We start from the raw sequence: 15,767 nt of genomic DNA, 5'->3' as shown, positions 1-15,767 counted from the left end.
TGGGGGGGGGGGGCTCGGGGCGGCGTATATAAAGGGGGGGTGTGACACCCCAAAATTTTAAACTTGTTTTATTAATTAAAATTTTGCCAGGAAAGTTAAACTTTTATTTTCTGGATTTTCGTTTGATTTCAGAACCATTCTTTTCTTCATTTTTATGGAGTTTTTACCCCAAGTGAAAACTTTCCAATTATATTATTGGACTTGTTTACCCTCTCAAGAAAAACACTTCTATTATCAGTGGATTTATTTGCATAATTATTGCTCTTTGAGCTTTATTCCTTATAATGGTTTTTCATTAGTTTTGGAGCACTATTTGAACTACAACCATTTGATAAATTTATTTAAATTTCTAACCAAAATTTGGAGAGGTCATGGGATGTTTTTAAATCGATTTTATGCAAAAATATCTTCTGTTCATTGGAGGTTTTTGAGCTCTACACCAAGTTTTCAAATCTGGTCCAGTGGGCAATTTTGCACTGCAACCTCTTGATAAACTCATTTAAAAATCCCACCAAAATTAGGGAATGACATATGAAGTCCCTAAATCATTTTTATGCAAAAATATCCCTTGGTCATTTGGAGATTTTGAGTTTTACCACAAGTTTTTAAATCTGGTCCAATTGCACTTTTGCACTACAACCTATTTAAATATTTCTTTAAAACTTTCACCAAAATTAGGGGAGGTCGGTAGGAGCATATTATTCATCTTTATGCAAAAACCTAGTTATGTCCTTTGAAAAATTTGAGTAAATCAACCTCATTTTCATTCTAGCCCAGTTGGGTGTTTTCTACTGCATCCCTAATTATTTGTGCTCTAGTGACCATGAGCTTTCTCCTGCTTGTATTACACCTTATCAAACCTTTATGTCCAGGAGGTTGGACTCATTGGAGCATTTTTGGTACATGATATTATGCCCTTTTCCTTCTGCCCAGAACTGGAGTTTTGCAAAACTTACACTAACAAGTTTCTAGATTTGCCCAACTAACCTTGCCATCCTCACATGCATCTAAAGAGACCCTGGTCTGGAGATTTTGGCCCCTCCAAGAGTTTCCTAGATGCTCTTGGCATTCTGTCAAACACCTTGAGTGCATGGATAGTTTTGGCATGATTTTAGTTTTGCACTGTGATCTTCCCCCTCTGGACATACTGGCATGTCCACTAAGCTCCTAAATGCCTCTAACCTAGACCTGCTAATCCCCAGCCCCACCCAAGCCACCTAGCCTGCCTGGGCATTTCACCGAACACTTGGCATTCACGCTCTAGGCGCGGCCAGAGCGCGCGTTTTGCACATGCAGACACCCGAGTCGCCGCGTCCCGCTGCCGCCACCCCCGTGCCCATTCTGGCCCCTCCCCTCTCCCAGTCGACGCACCCGACTCCTCCCTCGCCACAGGGCCACCTGGCCCCCTCCTGGCGCCCTACAGCGCCGCCACCGCAAGTCGCCCCGCCGCCCCGACAACCTCTGCCCTGGTCGGCGCCGCCCGAACCACACCAATGCGCCAGCTCCCTCGTGGAACAGCCTGAGCTCATCCACTAGCTCGTCAGCTAGCACCCATCGCCGCCACGTTGCCTTGTCCACTACAGAACGTCGGTCGTCGACGATCCTATCCACGGCCGCCGCAAACCGACCTAGCCACACTATAAGTAGGGCCCCCCGGGCTCGTCTAGCCACTCAGGCTACCTCAGGCCACCCCCATAGCACCCCCACGGCCAGTAATCATCGGGGGAAAGCCTTCTCCTCCGTCTCCATCCGGTTCGGCCGCCGCCATCATCCGGTCCATTTCGTCGCGAGCAGGCCCTCTCCCACCTTTCCAGCACCACCATCCCCCTCCCCTAAACCTTGCGGAGCTTCCCAGCCTTTCAAACACGGTCGGGAACCACCAGAGCCCGAGCCCCTAATTCCTCCCAAAGCAACCTCCGCCGCGGAGCTCGCCGCCAGCGACTCCCTTCACCCCCGCCGACCCAACAACCACCGGGAGGACCGCCCCGGCCTGGCGGATCCATCCCTGCCCTTGGATCCCCGTGGGGTGCCGCCGTTCGTCGGCGGCGATCGCTGGAACCCCGCCCTCGCTCGGACAGAGGAGGGAGAAGCCGCGGGCGACTAGTCAAACCTGACCAGTGGGCCCAAGGGACCCACTGTCAATGACCAGCCCCGCCGCTACGTGTTTTAAGTGGAAGCGTAAAATCCAAAGAATTTGGAGGGGAGATTATAACTTTCAAAAGTTTTGGAGTGCACCTCACCCCTCCACAACTTGAAGGCAAGCATTCTAAACCCTGGCATAATATTTTTGTGGGTTGGTTGACACGATTATAACACCACCTTAATACGGAGAACTCGTTATTTTTTTATGTGGCGATACGATCATTTGCATGAAATGCATATTGGAAATTTCCTTGCAATTGGAAATGGATATACTTGAGATGGTAATCGTCCTCGTATGCCTTGCATGCATGCCGGGAAGAAATCCGAGAAAGCCTCTGCCTTGGGTAGGTGTGAGCTTGTCTCTGGTCTTCGTCGGGACGGTTATGTCCGGTATGGCATAGTAAGGTATAATGAGTGGTGATTTTGTTGGTTGAAACATATTGGTTGCACATATCATGCAGGGAATTTATGAACCTCCTGAGTCGATCGTAGATCGAGTCTTGTTCCAGTAACCCCCATGCTTGTTTCGTACTACCACTTGTCCCTGCCACAGGTAGGGTACGGTTGAGTAAGTTGTCAACCCCTTTCTTGGCACACACCGTACAAAGAGGCCATTGTGGAAGATACCGGCTGCATCCGGTAGGTAGGCCACCTGGTCCGGGGGCATGGGTGTTTCCGGTTGGGACCGAGAGGGGGGCACCCCTTAGAGCGCGCGATATAAATTTGATCCCATGCTCTTCGAGGTTGTAGCCTCCCCACTTAGAGTTTTGCTTGACATGTGTTGTGGGTGATTCTAGACACCGGTAAGTTAAGCTGGTGTGCGCAAGTCAGGTGTGTTTTCATTTAAAAGACCGTAAATGGAATTAGTCCCGATGGACTATAGGAATCCGTTACTCGTGGGTAAAGAGTACGCCCTCTGCAGAGATTAAATCTATTCGAATAGCCGTGTCCATGGTTAAGGACTACAGTCTGGGATGGGTCAAGTGTCGGTCTTAGTGTCGGTCTTCGGAGGAGAAACTACTAAACCAGAACATGGATCATGACCTGTGACTTATGATGATTGTGATTATTATTGTTATGGAATAACACTTTATATTATTGGATTTATTGAGTATCCCTGGGAAGGTTCTACCTCCTGGATACTCACTGTGGTTATTTTCTTATAAGCCCTTTATGTGGTGTCGCTCAGACGCCTGACTGTTGCATGTTTGTTATTTATTTACTTTATAAGCCCTCTATGTGATGTCGTTCAGACACCCGACTGTGGCATGCTTGTTATTTATTTACTTTATAAGCCCTTTATGTGGTGTCGCTCAGACGCCCGACTGTGGCATTCTTGTTATTTATTTACTTTATAAGCCCTTTATGTGGTGTCGCTCAGACGCCCGACTGAGGCATGCTTTATATTATTGTCCTTTCGAGGCGTCGCTTCAGACACCCGATCGGTGCATTCTATTTTTATTCTCTGATTGCATACTCCTGTTTTAGATGAATAACCTGCTTGCATGCATGAGAGATTTTATTTTATGACTGACACTGTGATCATAGAATATTTCAGAGAATGATTATCGTTTGTTATATTATACTCGTGTCCATAATGTTTGCGAGTACATTCAAAGTACTCACTGGCTTGTCCCTGGCTATTGTCTTGGCCAGATTTCTTGCTTGGAGAGGAGTGTTGCGATGACAACCCCGGAACCTAAGCAATGGTGATAGCAGCCTCGCGAAGATAGGAGTTAACCTGGTCAGCTGTTCTTGTGGGAAATGGAGTCCTATAGACGCTGATGATCCACAAACCGCTTCCGCCATCAACCACTAGAAACCATTTGTTGTACTCACAGGCCAGAATGGTCTTGTACTACATATTATGTATTTTGCTTGGAATTTCTGTATCAAGTTGGTGCCTCATCAGCTAACAGTAATCTTGTGGCTGCAGGTGAGCACAAGGGCCATTTTCTAGAAATTAAAATCCCGAAAATCTGGTCCTGACAAACTTGGTATCAGAGCCAGGCTGACCATTGGCTAATCCTATCCTAGCCAGGTCGAAAAACCTAGGTTAACCAACCCACCAGACCTTAACCTAACCCCAGCCAAGCTTCTCGTGCAAGATAGCCACACAGTGACCCTAACACCTTTGGCAGTCAGTGCCCAACCTATCAGCCTAGCCTGTCGATCACGCGCCAGTGACCGACATCTAAATTGTCTCATTTGCAAGCGTGCGAAGGAAGATGCCAGAACCCATCGTTCACAATGAGACCACAGCCACCAACCTTGGAGGTTTTGTGACCGTGCTAGCAAATCTCACCCGCCGTGCCTTTGCATTAGAAGAACCCCCAGAATATGTGGTGTACCAAGGACCCATGAGCGGTGAAAGCCGTCAATTCTGGGCCACCGTGCACATCTATGGTAGGGGTATATCTCCAGAACGCCCCTACAGGTTCACCAGAAGGATAACTTCCTTTGAGCCACAAGCCATTCAACTAGCTGCTCTGGAGGCTGTAGTTAAACTCCGACACTTGTCGCCCAGAGTTAACTGTCACTTGTTCTACTTCTACCCTAGCCGTGACGGATATGGTAGGCCACCCTAGGTCGCCAACGGAGATCACGAGACGAACCCTGCATTGTTGCATCTGGTGCGCTATGTAAGTGCACTAGAAGAACTATTCGATCAAATCACCCTTAATCTGATCGCAACTCGTGGAGAGCTAATCTGCCGAGCCCCGGCTAGAGGAGAAGATGAGCCCAACGCTGACAACCCAGTCATGCTCTTCGGATAACCGATCGAGTCTTTGAGGTCTGCCCCAGTCATCGACCAAAACACCTTGATGACCCCAGAAGTGCTTCGTCGCCTTTTGGGAACACGCTCCAACGGGATTGTGGCCAACAATCCCCGAGATGGTCATCATCGCTACCCTGACCCTGCAGCCCCTCAACCCCCTCCAGCTAATCCCGATGGTGAAAACCATGGAGAAGCCTCGACGTCCACAAGGCAAGCCCGATTAGATATTAGCGAGGTAGACTGAGTCACTCGAGTAGTACCGAGTCTTAGTATGGTTACACCCTGTAACCGTGTGATCCTGTATCGCCGTGATTAAATGCTATTTTCTTCTGCACCCCTATTTTAGTAATAGCCATGCATGAGTATGTTAATGTGCGATTGCATTTTTAATCTCAGGCGTAGCTACCAAAAACCAACCTCGACGACACAAAGTTTGTGCTATGGGTAAACTTTTTGGTTTCAACTAACAGGAAAGATATTTTCGAAAATAACTCTTAACAAATCTCAAGGACGAGATTTTTCTTAAGGGGGGTAGTGTTGTGACACCCCAAAATTTTAAAATTGTTTTATTAATTAAAATTTTGCCAGGAAACTTAAACTTTTATTTTCTGGATTTTCGTTTGATTTCAGAACCATTCTTTTCTTCATTTTTATGGAGTTTTTACCCCAAGTGAAAACTTTACAATTATATTATTGGACTTGTTTACCCTCTCACTAAAAACATTTCTATTATCAGTGGATTTATTTGCATAATTATTGCTCTCTGAGCTTTATTCCTTAAAATGATTTTTCATTAGTTTTGGAGCACTATTTGAACTACAACCATTTGATAAATTTATTTAAAATTCCAACCAAAATTTGGAGAGGTCATGGGATGTTTTTAAATCACTTTTATGCAAAAATATCTTCTGTTCATTGGAGGTTTTTGAGCTCTACACCAAGTTTTCAAATCTGGTCCAGTGGGCAATTTTGCACTGCAACCTCTTGATAAACTCATTTAAAAATCCCACCAAAATTTGGGAATGAGATATGAAGTCCCCAAATCATTTTTATGCAAAAATATCCTTTGGTCATTTGGAGATTTTGAGTTTTACCACAAGTTTTTAAATCTGGTCCAATTGCACTTTTGCACTATAACCTATTTATATATTTCTTTAAAACTTCCACCAAAATTAGGGGAGGTCAGTAGGAGCATATCATTCATCTTTATGCAAAAACCTAGTTATGTCCTTTGAAAACTTTGAGTAAATCAACCTCATTTTCATTCTGGACCAGTTGGGTGTTTTCTACTGCATCCCTAATTATTTGTGCTCTAGTGACCATCAGCTTTCTCCTGCTTGTATTACACCTTACCAAACCCTTAGGTCCAGGAGGTTGGACTCATTGGAGAATTTTTGGTACATGATATTATGCCCTTTTCCTTCTGCCCAGAACTGGAGTTTTGCAAAACTTACACTAACAAGTTTCTAGATTTGGCCAACTAACCTTGCCATGCTCACCTGCATCTAAAGAGACCCTGGTCTGGAGATTTTGGCCCCTCCAAGAGTTTCCTAGATGCTCTTGGCATTCTGTCAAACACTTGAGTGCATGGACAGTTATGGCATGATTTTAGTTTTGCACTGTGATCTTCCCCCTCTGGACATACTGGCATGTCCACTAAGCTCCTAAATGCCTCTAACCTATACCTGCTAATCCCCAGCCCCACCCAAGCCACCTAGCCTGCCTGGGCATTTTGCCGAACACTTGGCATCGACGCTCTGGGTGAGGCCAGAGCGCGCATTTTGCACGTGCAGACACCCAAGTCGCCGCGTCCCGCTGCCGCCACCCCCGCGCCTGTTCTAGCCCGTCCCCACTCCTAGTCAATGCACCCGACTCCTCCCTCGCCACAGAGCCGCCTGGCCCCCTCCTGGCGCCCTACAGTGCCGCCACCGCAAGCCGCCACCGCCGCCACAACAACATCTGCCCTGGTCAGCGCCGCCCGAACCACACCAACACGCCAGCTCGCTCGTGGAACAGCCCGAGCTCATCCACTAGCTTGTCAGCTAGCGCCCATCGCCGCCACGTTGCCCTGTCCACTATAGAACGGCGGTCGCCGACGATCCTATCCACGGCCACCGCGAACCGACCTAGCCGCACTATAAGTAGGGCCCCCGGGCTCGTCCAGCCACTTAGGCGACCTCAGGCCACCCCCATAGCACCCCCACGGCCAGTAATTGTCAGGGTAAAGCCTTCTCCCCCGTCTCCAGCCGGTTCGGCCGCCGCCACGCTCCGGTCCATTTCGTTGTAAGCAGGCCCTCTCCCACCTTTCCAGCACCACCATCCCCCTCCCCTCAACCTTGCGGAGCTGCCCAGCCTTTCAAACACGGTCGGGAACCACCAGAGCCCGAGCCCCTAATTCCTCCCGAAGCTACCTCCGCCGCGGAGCTTGCCGCCGGCGACTCCCTTCACCCCCGCTGACCCAACAACCACCGGGAGGACCATCCCGGCCTAGCGGATCCATCCCTGCCCTTGGATACCCATGGGGAGCCGCCCTTCATCGGCGGCGATCGCTGGAACCCCGCCCTCGCTTGGACAGAGGAGGGAGAAGGCGCGGGCGACTGGTCAAAGCTGACCAGTGGGCCCAAGGGATCCACTGTCATTGACCAGCCCCGCTGCCACATGTTTTAAGTGGAAGCGTAAAATCCCCGAGAATTTGGAGTGCACCTCAACCCTCCACAACTTGAAGGCAAGCATTCTGAACCTTGGCATAATATTTTTGTGTGTTGGTTGACACGATTATGACACCACCTTAATACGGAGAACTCGTTATTTTTGATGTGGCGATACGATCATTTGCATGAAATGCATATTGGAAATTTCCTTGCTATTGGAAATGGATATACTTGAGATGGTAATCGTCCTCGTATGCCTTGCATGCATGCCGGGAAGAAATCCGAGAAAGCCTCTGCCTTGGGTAGGCGTGAGCTTGTCTCCGGTCTTCGTCGGGACGGTTATGTCTGGTATGGCATAGTAAGGTATAATGAGTGGTGATTTTGTTGGTTGAAACATATTGGTTGCACATATCATGCAGGGAAATTATGAACCTCTTGAGTCGACCGTAGATCGAGTCTTGTTCCAGTAACCCCCATGCTTGTTTCGTACGACCACTTGTCCCTGCCACAGGTAGGGTACGGTTCAGTAAGTTGTCAACCCCTTTCTTGGCACACACCATACAGAGAGGCCATGGTGGAAGATACCGACTGCATCTGGTAGGCAGGCCACCTGGTCCGGGGGCATGGGTGTTTCCGGTTGGGATTGAGAGGGGGGCACCCCCTAGAGCGCGCGATATAAATTTGATCCCATGCTATTCGAGGTTGTAGCCTTCCCACTTAGAGTTCTGCTTGACAGGTGTCGTGGGTGATTCCAGACACCGGTAAGTTAAGCGGGTGTGTGCAAGTCAGGTGTGTTTTCAATTAAAAGACCGTAAATGGAATTAGTCCCGATGGACTATAGGAATCCCTTACTCGTGGGCAAAGAGTACACCCTCTGCAGAGATTAAATCTATTTGAATAGCCGTGTCCATGGTTAAGGACTACAGTCCGGGATGGGTCAAGTGTCGGTCTTAGTGTCGGTCTTCGGAGGAGAAACTACTAAACCAAAACATGGATCATGACCTATGACTTATGATGATTGTGATTATTATCGTTATGGACTAACACTTTATATTATTGGATTTATTGTGTATCCTTGGGAAGGTTCTACCTCCTGGATACTCACTATGATTATTTTCTTATAAGCCCTTTATGTGGTGTCGCTCAGATGCCCGACTGTGGCATGTTTGTTATTTATTTACTTTATAAGTCCTTTATGTGGTGTCGCTCAGACGCCCGACTTTGGCATGCTTGTTATTTATTTACTTTATAATCCCTTTATGTGGTGTCGCTCAAACGCCCGACTGTGGCATGCTTGTTATTTATTTACTTTATAAGCCCTTTATGTGGTGTCGCTCAGACGCCCGACTGAGGCATGCTTTATATTATTGTCCTTTCGAGGCGTCGCTTCAGACTCCCGATCGGTGATTTTATTTTATGACTGACATAGTGATGATAGAATATTTCAGAGCATGATTATCGTTTGTTATATTATACACGTGTCCATATTATACCGTGTCCATAATGTTTGTGAGTACATTCAAAGTACTCACTGGCTTGTCCCTGGCTATTGTCTTGGCCAGATTTCTTGCTTGGAGAGGAGCGTTGCGATGACAGCCCCGGAACCTAAGCAATGGTGATAGCAGCCTCGCGAAGATAGGAGTTAACCATGTCAGCTGTTCTGTGGGAAATGGAGTCCCATAGACGCTGATGATCCACAAACCGCTTCCTCCATCAACCACTAGAAACCATTTGTTGTACTCAGAGGCCAGAATGGTCTTGTACTACATATTATGTATTTTGCTTGCAATTTCTGTATCAAGTTGGTGCCTCATCAGCTAACAGTAATCCTGGGGCTGGTGAGCACAAGGGCCATTTTCTGGAAATTAATATCCCGAAAATCCGGTCCTGACAGGCGGCGTCTTGGAGGAGGGGGCAAGGCGCGGCGGAGGCGGAGTCCCGGCCAGACTCCTCGTCGGAGTCGGCGGCAGCGTGGGCGTGCAAAGGCGGCGGCGGCGCGGGGGGAGTTGGGCCGGCCCGGCCGGGTTCTGGCCCAGTCGGTGCCCGAAGTTTTTTTTTTAAAAAAATAATAATTTTGCCGACGGAAATAAAATCCTAGAAAATAAAATAAAAACCTAAAAATGCCAATACAAATTTTCACCGTCCAAATAAAACATTTAGAACGAGATGTACATTCTCTTGGCCCTAAAATTCAAATTTTAAAAACATGCAATTTTTTCTAATGCAAATAAAATCTGAATAAACTCAAATAAAAATCAAACAAATGATTTTAACATTATTCCTCCAATATTTCAATTGTTTTGGAGAAGTCATATTATCTCCTCTCAAATATTTTTATAAGAAATATTTTTTGGAGGGAAAAATAATTAAAATCAAAAATCCTCGTTTCACTATTTGATAGGAATCAAATATGAAAACCGGGAAATCCCCAACTCTCTCCGAGGGTCCTTGAGTTGCTTAGGATTTCAAAGATTGCGGAGCGGAAATGAAATAAAATATGATATGCATGGTTGACCTATGTATAACATTCCAAATTGAAAATTTGGGATGTTACAGTTATCCTCTGGATGCTCGACCTTTGACCTGTACGCCCACCACCTCCGCCTGACTGTCGCCTCGGGCGAATCTGTCTGCTCCATCGCCCATAGGAGATACTCGATGAACTCGGAGGACTGTGGCGTGACTGCCGCCGAGGAGTACATGTACATCGCCGCCCTCATCACCGCCGTCTCGCTCTTTCTCATACATTGCCACATGGCCCACACCGTCCTCGAAATCTCCCACTCATTGTCAAACCAACTAAGGATCTCCTTCAACCTGGCTAACTTTGCCTAGTTGCCACCGGTGATCTGCCTGATTCGCTATTGCATCCTCTCCATAGATGTCCTTCTAAGTGGTCCAGTGCTAGCTTTGGAAGATGGGAGGAGAGACGGTGGTCTTGCAATAGAGAAGAGGGAGAGGCGAGACGGTGGTTTTGGAATGGAGATGATGGAGAGGAGATGAGGTGGTTTTGCAATGGAGAAGATCAGAAGAGGGAGAGGAGAGATGGTGGTTTTGGAATGAAGATGATGGATAGGAGAGGAGGTGGTTTTGGAATGGAGATGATGGATAGGAGAGGAGGTGGTTTTGCAATGGAGAAGATCAGAAGAGGGAGAGGCGAGACGGTGGTTTTGGAATGGAGATGATGGAGAGGAGAGGAGGTCGTTTTGCAATGGAGAAGAGGGAGAGGAGCGTGCGACAGCAATTTAGGATTGGGTGAGAGGGCCGGCACGCTGTGACTCGGTCAAAATCAAAATCAATTTACCCTTCAATTAAGAAAGCGACCCCACATTAACTAGTCTCCCTTTTATTCTGGGTCATAATTAACCATGATTTTCGCACATAAAATATGTGTTATATGTTGCAAAAAATATATAATTTGAAAGTACATTCAGATACGAACCAAACGATACAATTTTTGGTGACATGCATTCACATTTTGCTTGTCAAATACAGTACGTGGTCAAACTTTGACCCAAAATATGCAAAACAACAAAAATACTTCCAAGACTTGCGCCGCTCTTCCGCTCTTCTCCTCTTAAACCACCACCGCTCCTCTCCTGTTCCAATCTAAATCCAACGCCGCTCCTCTCCTCTTCCATTTCAAAACCACCGCCCCTCCTCTCCTGTTCCATTCCAAAACCAGCGTCGCTCCTCTCCCATTCTAATCCAAAACCAGCGCTGCTCCTCTCCTCTTTCATTCAAAAACCACCGCCGGCGAGTGAAGGTGATGTGGAGAAGTAGATCGATGGAGGAGTACAACTGATACGTGAGGATCGCAGATGGAGACCCTGTGAAGCTAGCTAGGATGTTGGAGATATAGTCTTGGTTTGACAACAAGGACCAACTAGCGGCGACAGCAACATCCATGGCCAAATATCTGCAACAGAGCGAAAAGGCGGCGATACTCCCGGAGGGAGTCACACTGGAGTACATAGAGTGGCTCCTCTGGGCCATGGAGCAAACAGATTCACCGAAGCCGATCGTGAGGGAGCGGTGTTGGGAGTATCGATCCCAGATGGAGCATCCACCAGAGATTAAAGGATCGAGCATCTACAGGGTGCCGTTTGTGAGGGTGTCCTGCCAGAGCGAGCCGATGGAGTCTTCGTCGACCGAACCCAACTGGAAGAGGAGAAAACCAATTGGCCTGACAATGCTTCCCCGCCATCGTCTTCCTCGCCGTTCACGTCGTCTCATGGGGCGGCTGTCTGCCGCTGAGGAATAGGAGGGGGCTGCCCCCCAGCCCAATAGTCGAGCAGGTTTTGAATTGTCAGGAGGAGCTTAGGGTTGTCAGTATTTGCAGGTTGTGAATTGTGTTTTGTGTTGTGTATTTTGAGAGTACTTTCAGATATGAATGTCTGTTGAAATTCAGATTTGTAGTATTGAGCATATGAAGAATTTTATGAATTCTAAAGATCTATTTTTTGCACTTAAAAATGTAGTTTCATAGGAGTATAAAAGTGCAGATAATGTGATTCTCAGAGAAGAAACTGCAAGTTTCAGTTTCAGATAAGAAACTGCTAGTTCAGTTTCAGATAAGAAACTAGAACTTTCAGAGGCAGAACATTTATATTAACACGGCCTTTTCAAACAGGGTTAACATCATGTTGGAAGTTTTATTCATGGTAAAAAAATGGAACTACCAGCCAGTTAACATCATGCTGATCAACATTCATGCATAGCACATCTTCATATGATGCCCAGTCAACATGCCAACACAATGTCGAGTATGCGAAACACAGAGAAAATGAGGGACGAAGTTTTGGCAAGTGTTGGACGTGGTTTTGGGCTGCCCCGTCTAGGCTTTCATTTTTAACATGCGCAGCCCACGACCTCAGATGGGAGGGCCTGTTTGTATTTTCTTAGGGCCGTCATGTATTGACCGGCGTATGGACCTCCCATCCGAGGTTTTCTTTTTGGCAGCCCAATTTATGTATTTTTTTGAAGAAAACACAGAGGTCTGTTCTATTTTTCTATATAAGAATAGGAATGCCAGGTCCAACTTATGTTTCCCTTCTAACTATATTATATATATTTAAATTATTTTATATGTTATTATATATTATTTTTATTGTCATCATATATTTAACAGATACTTACATATGTAAGAAAACAATATCCCACATCTTATTAACTTATAAAAATAATTTCATAACAAATAAAATCCTGGATTGTTTTGGCACGAAAATCCTAGTGATTGTGTACAAAAGCTTGGTAAGATTTCAGGACGAATGTAATAATATCACTTATTATTTAAATATATTTATAACAAAATGCTCAGCCCCTTTTTATTTTTTGATAACATTGCTGGCCCAACCCAACATTATAATTAGAATCAGCCCAGCAAAATCGTGTATTTCGAGAAAGTGCAAATGGCCTGATTTTTTAGGAAATAAAATAAATGGGCCACATGGACGCTACATTATTTGTGCACCCAGTCCAGCTAATGACTGTAATTCAAAAAAAAGATCAAATTGACTGTAAATTCTACCGCGCAAAAAAAAGACTGTAAATTCTGAAAAAATGGGTTGAATACGTGCCATATTTTTGGAGGCTGAAATGTGGGCCAATAGGTCGAAGCCAACGCAGGTCATTGTCAATTTCGTCAACAAATGATTCTGACATGTTAGCCGTTGGATTTACATCCAACGACCGGCATCCATCTTCAATCTCTCGTCTTCTTCCTCGAGCGCCGCCGGGACCACCTCTCGCCTCCTGCTGCTAGCAGCTCTACTTAGCACAGTTCGCTGTGAAGCGCTCCTCCACCGTTGGCCAGGCCATCCCTCCACCCCTCCACACCTCCTGTTCTTCTCCACCGACTGCCGAACCACACCGCACTAGAACCAGTTAACCCTCGTACACCTCTCCATCTGCGACTCTACTCCCGCGTCTTCCCATCTCCGGCTCGTTGTTGTCCGGGGCCTCGCCGTTGTCCACCACCTTGGATGCGCTCGGCGCGGCGTGGTCAACATGGTCAACGAACGACACCATCGGAAGTAGACTGTGCATGGGGAGGCTGATAGCTGGGTCCACGGCCGCACACAAGGAAATGCCTCCTTATTACGCTCAAAATAATGATTCCTCCACCTGACATCTGGGACCCACCGGAAGGGCCTCTGTATTTCGCAAAAAAAACATGCCCCCCGCTGACATGTCGGACCCACAAGCTATCTTTGCACGCAAGGAAGTGCCTCCTTATTACGCACAAAAAAATGAATACTCCCCCTGCCGGCTGGAACCCAGCATAGTGGGAGGCTGACTTGTGGGCCTACCAAGTTGACGGGGACGGAGGGCTTTGTAAACTTAGTCAATATGAACGATTCTAGATCTTGTTACTGTACGATGTTCATCCAACGGCCGTAGTGCTTCTTCAACCTCTGGTCTTCTTGCTCCAGCCGCCCAAACCAGCGCCGGTCGTGCCGCGTGCTCCTCCCTCCCGTGGCCGGCTGTGATGCCGTGGAGGCCTCAACACCCCCTACTACTCCCACCGCTGGCCAGGCCATCCCTCTACTCACCCACACCCCCTGTTATTCTGCGGCGAGAACAGCCTCACACTGCAGCCGAACCAATGAACCCTCGTACTTCTCTTCGTGTGGGCATCCACTTCTGCATCTTCCCTGGCTCTGAGTCGTCCCCTTCCTAGGTCTCCCCGTCGTCCACTGTCGTGCTGCTCTCGGCGCGGCGTGGTCAACGTGGTCAAGGAACGACTTCCATCAGAAGTGGACTGTACATGGAGAAGCTGACAGGTGGGTCCACGGCCGCAGCAAGGAAGTGCCTCCTTATTACGCGCAAAATAATGATTCCTCCACCTGGCAGCGGGGACCCACCGACGGGCCACCGTATTTCGCGAAAAAAAAGTTTCCCCCTGGCTGCTGGGACCCACCAGCTACATCTTCCCACGCAAGGAAGTGCGTCCGGAAAAAAAAACAATTCGCCCCCCTGACTGCTGGGACCCACCAGCTACATCTTCCCACGCAAGGAAGTGCGTCCGGGCCAAAAAAACGATTCGCCCCCTTGACTGCTGGGACCCACCAGCTACATCTTCGCACGCAAAGGAAGTATGTCTGAAAAAAAAACGATTCTCCCCTCTGATTTCTAGGACCCACCAGCTACATTTTGGCACGCAAGGAAGTGCCTGACAGTCGGGACCCACCTGGTCGAAGCGTATGTAGCGTTGTCATTCTGGTCGCGAACATGTACGTACATACTGGTCGTTGTAGAGGCGCGCACGTGTCGTAGTAGAGGCGCGCACGTAGCATGTACACGTACGTACAAGGGCGAGGGTGCAAGAAAGAAAATATGGCCACGTACGTACATACGTGCAGGGCCTCGAATGCCTACTCGCGCATACGTACGGCCAGGGCTTATGTACATGGCTAGGTCGGAAAGGAGAAACAGCGTCGTCGTCGTGTTCATCGGGAGGCAACGGAATGCATCGTGTTCATCGGGAGGCAACGAAATGCGTCGTGTTCATCGGGAGGCAACGGAACGCGTGGGAGCCAACCGGCTGGGTCGAAACGGAATGCGTGGTCGTGTTCATCGAGAGGGCGTACCGCAGAACGGAGGAAACGGCCTTGTGTTCGACCGGCCACGTTCGAACCGGGATCCTGTTCATTGGGAGGGGTCTGGCATACCGCAAAACGGAGGAAACGAACCTCCTACGGTCGAAACGAGGGTCCTGTTGATCGGGAGGGGTGTGGCGTACCGCAAAACAGAGGAAACAGACCTCATACGGCCGAAATGAGGGTCCTGTTGATCGGGAGGGGTGTGGCGTATCGCAAAACGGATGAAACGGACCTCCTACAGTCGAAACAGGGGTCCTGTTCATCGGGAGGGGTGTGGTGTACCGCAAAACCGGACTCCACGGGAAACTATTCGTCTCCACCGTCGACCTCCTCCCGCCTCCACGGGCTACCGTCGACCTCCTCCAGCCTCCACGAGCTCCTGTTCATCCAGCCTCCACCGCGCGCTACTCCACCGGCTCCTGTTCAACCACCCCTCCACGGGCACCCCTCCATCGTCTACTGTTCATCCAGCCCTCCACACCACGGGATCCTGTTCAACCACCCCTCCATGGGCACCCCTCCACCATCTACTGTTCATCCAGCCCTCCACACCACGGGGTCCTGTACATCTAGAGGCAACGCCACCGCTCA

The sequence above is a fragment of the Triticum dicoccoides genome, chromosome 3B, assembly GCF_002162155.2.
Source record: "Triticum dicoccoides isolate Atlit2015 ecotype Zavitan chromosome 3B, WEW_v2.0, whole genome shotgun sequence".
In the NCBI taxonomy this organism is placed as follows: domain Eukaryota; kingdom Viridiplantae; phylum Streptophyta; class Magnoliopsida; order Poales; family Poaceae; genus Triticum; species Triticum dicoccoides.
This window is presented reverse-complemented; position numbering follows the sequence as displayed.